This window comes from Nannospalax galili, unplaced genomic scaffold (genome assembly GCF_000622305.1).
Source record: "Nannospalax galili isolate Female #2095 unplaced genomic scaffold, S.galili_v1.0 scaffold1832, whole genome shotgun sequence".
NCBI lineage: Eukaryota > Metazoa > Chordata > Mammalia > Rodentia > Spalacidae > Nannospalax > Nannospalax galili.
This window is the reverse complement of record NW_008331832.1, coordinates 42,648-47,202: the sequence shown is the minus strand read 5'-3', so window position 1 is coordinate 47,202 and position 4,555 is coordinate 42,648.

The window sequence follows — 4,555 nt, the reverse complement described above, 5'->3', positions numbered from 1 at the left end:
AAATTCTAGATATTGATACTTTGTCTAATGTATAGCTACTAAACATTTTTTCCCTATTTTGTAGGCTATCTCTTCACTCTAATAATTGCCTTTTTGCTGTGAAGTTTTTTTTTGAATATTTTATTTATTATTTTTATTTTATGTTTTTATGTGTATGAGTGTATTGCTTGCATGTATGTGAGTGCACCTGTGTCATGCAATGTCACAGAGGTCAGAAGAGGGCTTCAGATTCCCCTGGAACTGGAGTTAAGGACGATTTGTAGCCGCCATGTGGGTGCTGGGAATCGAACCCGGGTCCTCTGCAAGAGCAGTCAGTGCTCTTAACCACTGAGCCCCATGCTGTGAAGTTTTTAATGTCCTACAATTCTATTTTTAAATTAATGTTACGATATCCCGAGCTACTGGAGTCCTTTCAGAAAGTCTTTTTCTATGCCTATGTCTTATTTTATTTATGTTTTCACCTAGAACTTTCAGGTCTTACATAATAGTACTTGATCCATTTGGAACTTTTTTATAAAGGTTAGGAGACAGGCATCTGGATTCATTTTTTACATAGGTGATATTCAGTTTGTCCAAAGATCACTTATTGAAGAAGTTATCTTTTCCCCAATGCATCTTTTTGGCATAGAAAATAGGGTGGCTCTAGCTCCATGTGTTTATTTGGGGGTTCTCTATTATCTTCGATCACCCCGCGTGACTTTTTCTGTGCCAGTGCCCTTGTATTTTTATTACTATGACACTGTAGTACGACGTAAAATCATACATGGTGATATCTTTGATACTGATTTTTTGCCCAGGCAATGTCACTCAAACACTGAAGTGATTTTCTAGTTCTCTGGTATCAAGCCCTCATCCTTCTTTCTTGTGTGTATGCTCTCCCCTCATCTAATACATCGTCTTCTGAATAAAACTTTTGTTTGATGACTGTCTTTGTCTATCTACCACTTCCTTTATTGATGAGAAGAACCTAGATCAAAGAGTATGACCTCTCTGGTCGACCTCATCTCCAACAATAATATTTTTTTTCTTCTTCTTATTCCTTTTTATTTTTTTGAGAGGTTACATTTAGGAATAAATCCAAGACTTTATATGTCAGTGTAAAATAATGATTGTCCTTTTAGAAACAACTGGAAAATACTTAATTCTGATCATATCTCAAGAAATAAAATATGGATGACCATGAACAACAAACACAGATTGAAGTTATCCTGAATGACATATTTCTTCATGGAAGAGGTGATACGTGTTTTAGAGTCACAGAACTAAAAGAAATTATTAGGTAACACATTTTCTTATTGTATGGGTGGGAATATTAAATTAAAGGCCTAAAGTAAGGAGAGATAATTAATTAATTAATTAATTAATTAATTAATTAATTAATTAATGTGTGTGAGTGTATTGCCTGCATGTGTGTGAGTGCACCCATGTCATGCAATGCCGCAGAGATCAGAGGAGGGCTTTAGGTTCCTCTGGAACTGGAGTTAAAGATGGTTCTTAGCCGTCATGTGGGTGCTGGGAACGGAACCTGGGTCCTCTGCAAGAGCAGTCAGTGCTCTTACCTGCTGAACCATCTCTCCAGCCCCCTTACCTTTAGTTTTAATGACGACTAGAGTCCTGGTCAACTTAGTGAGAAATGAGGGCACGTTTATCCAACAGTCACAAGAACGGTTAGGCCAGATTACAAATTTAAGAAAAATGACCCTTTAAACATTCCATTTCTTCACAATCATACAGTGATATTTGAGTCATCCAGGTATAGCAATCTGTAGGATCTTTAATGTACATTCAACTTCTTCAGTTTACATGGCAACCAGGTCTTCTACCAATGGGCTTTATGTCTATAAGAAACCTTGAATTTTGGAGCTGGACAGATGGATCAGTGATTAAGAGGACTGGCTGCTCTTGCAGAGGACCTGGGTCCTCAGTGCAATACCATAAGTACTTAAAGAGGTTGCTATTAGGAAGTTTTTGCTTTTTGAGGGGGTCATAAAGGTGAAACTGCAGCTTCCCATTTAAGAACACAAGAAGAATGATTACCCGGGAAGGAATGACATTTTTGCTACAATGGTGAGAGAGTCAATCCTAACATGTAATCATTAGGGCATCACATGTCTGTCTTTTGTTAAGATCAAGTGTAGAACATTAGGAATCTGCACCAGCTGCAGTGGTAGAATTGAGTAGCTTTAGGATATTCTTAGCTCAGAGTTATTCTCTCAATTTTTTATTTGTGGGGCTGGAGAGAGGACTCAGTGGTTAAGAGCACCGGCTGCTTTTGTAGAGGACCTGGGTTTGAATTCCAGCACACACATAATGGCTATCAATTGTCTGTAACTCCAGTTCCAGTGCATCTGATGCCCTCTTCTGACCTCCAGGGGCATTGCATGACACAGGTGCACTTACGTACATGCAGGCAATGCCTTCATATACATAAAATAAAAATAAAGAAATATTAAAAAAATTTTATTTGTTCTTTGGAGGTAGGTGACCTCTTCTAAACTGGATTGGAAAGAAACCTTGTATTTTTTGGTTTAAAATGGTTAACTTTAATTTACTGAGGTTTGTGTATTTCATACAATATATCTTAGCCAAATTTAGATCCTTTCTCCCCTCCCCAACTCTCTTAGCCTCCCACCAGATTTAAGGTATTCTGTCATATATGTAAAGTCCTATCAGTCAAGCATTTGTATCCAGATATCCCTTGGTGCAAGTTCATCTACTGAAGTCTAGTTAGCCTATCTAGATTCAGTCCCTTTAATGAAGATTTACTCTCTCTTACCCCACAGTAATCATTTGCTAATAGTTCCTTGGCTAGGGTTGGGGCCTGCTGCCCATTTCCCCCATTCTCTGCTGGGTTTTTTGTCTGATTGAGTCCTCTTGGGTCTTGTACTTGCTGTCATCATTGTAGCAAGTTCATTAGCAAGTTCCCAGAGGCTTGAAAGCCTCTGATTCCTTATGTTCATGCACCAATGCTGGCTCTTACAGTCTTTCTGCCCCCCTCTTTCACAATGGTCCCTGAGCCATGGGTGGGCAAGTTTTTTTAAAAATTGATTTTCTGCAACAAAAAATGAAACTATAACAATTTTAGATTTTCAAAAGATCCTAATTTTTGTAATTGGAATTTAAGTTCATTTTTATTGAGATTAGATAACTTTTCTAGGTAGAAGCCATATGAGAGCCATTAAGTGTTATGCATAAAGTCAAATGGATTCAAGGGGACTGGCTGTACCTTACAGGAAGACTCAGGATTTGATGAGAAAATTCCCAAACATAATTTTTTGAGATGTGCTTAAGTCAAGCACTTTGTGACAGATCCCATGTTGCCTTTGAGCTCTCTTCCTCAGTACCTGTGAGCTCATTTTGCTATTTTAAGTGTCATAGAAACCCAATCTTGGAAAGTTGAGTTGGAGATTCTAGATATATACACTTTATATGCATATAGTGCATATAAAGAAGTTGAAAGTTACATGAAATGTACTTGTAAGAGTTTCTATGAAACTAATACATACCATGGACTAATGTCTTGATAATTCTAATAAAGCCAGGAGCTATCTTGACTCTCAGAGAATCCCTCCATCTCAAAGGAACAATTGTTCTCTTTCTTTTTATTCTTCTGACTGAGATTCTCTCTCAGTTGTTTTTGTGCAGAGAAGGCTGTTGGAAATGATTAGGCAAGAAAATGGCTTGGTACAAGTCACACTCTATAGGAGACCTTGGAAGAACAGTTTGTGAACGTATGATGAGTGATGAGCTACCTTAGATAAAAAAACAATGCTGTTAGCATTATGTTTGAATGTAAGATCTCCCACCAATATGCCATGGCAGTTTTTGACAGGCGAAAGAGATCTTTCCTACCTGACGTGTAGGAGGGATAATTGACACACACACAAAACCGTAAGGGAATTTCTCCCAGTTTCAGAAATTAAATATGCCCCTACAAAGAAAATCTTTAATAAAAACTGAGGCTGCAAAGCTATTCCAGGCTGGCACTGTTTTTCAATTCCAAAAGCCCCGGTAATTTTATTTTCTTACTTTCTTTTTATAAGAGCATTATGTCTTTAGTAGGTGGATGGCATGCTGTGAATTACTTTTTGTGCACAGTGTGGGTTATTGTTTTATCATTTAGACTTCTGTTCACCTTTCCAAATTTACTTAAGTCAAAGCAGTCACCATACCAAAATACACTTAGGCATTTAATTTCTTGGCCCATTAGTATGCATAGCCCATGGCACAGTATCTAGAGAATACTATAGGCTGTAATAGATGTGTGTATGGCAGTGAGAAGGAGGGTATTGGCAGGGATTGGGCAGGGGCCAAGGGTTCTGCTTATTCTCTACTATACTGAACAGCACCACAACACATTTTCCTTATCTAAGTGTGCCTAGGGTGAGAAATTTGATTCATTTGAATAAGTATGTATATAAGGGAAACTAACACTTATTCACATCTTTTCATGTATCTAGTACATTTCTAATACATTAGGTGAATCATCTACTTTAATTATATCAAAACAGAATGGGATATCTCTTTTATTTATTTTACTTTATTACTGTTTGTA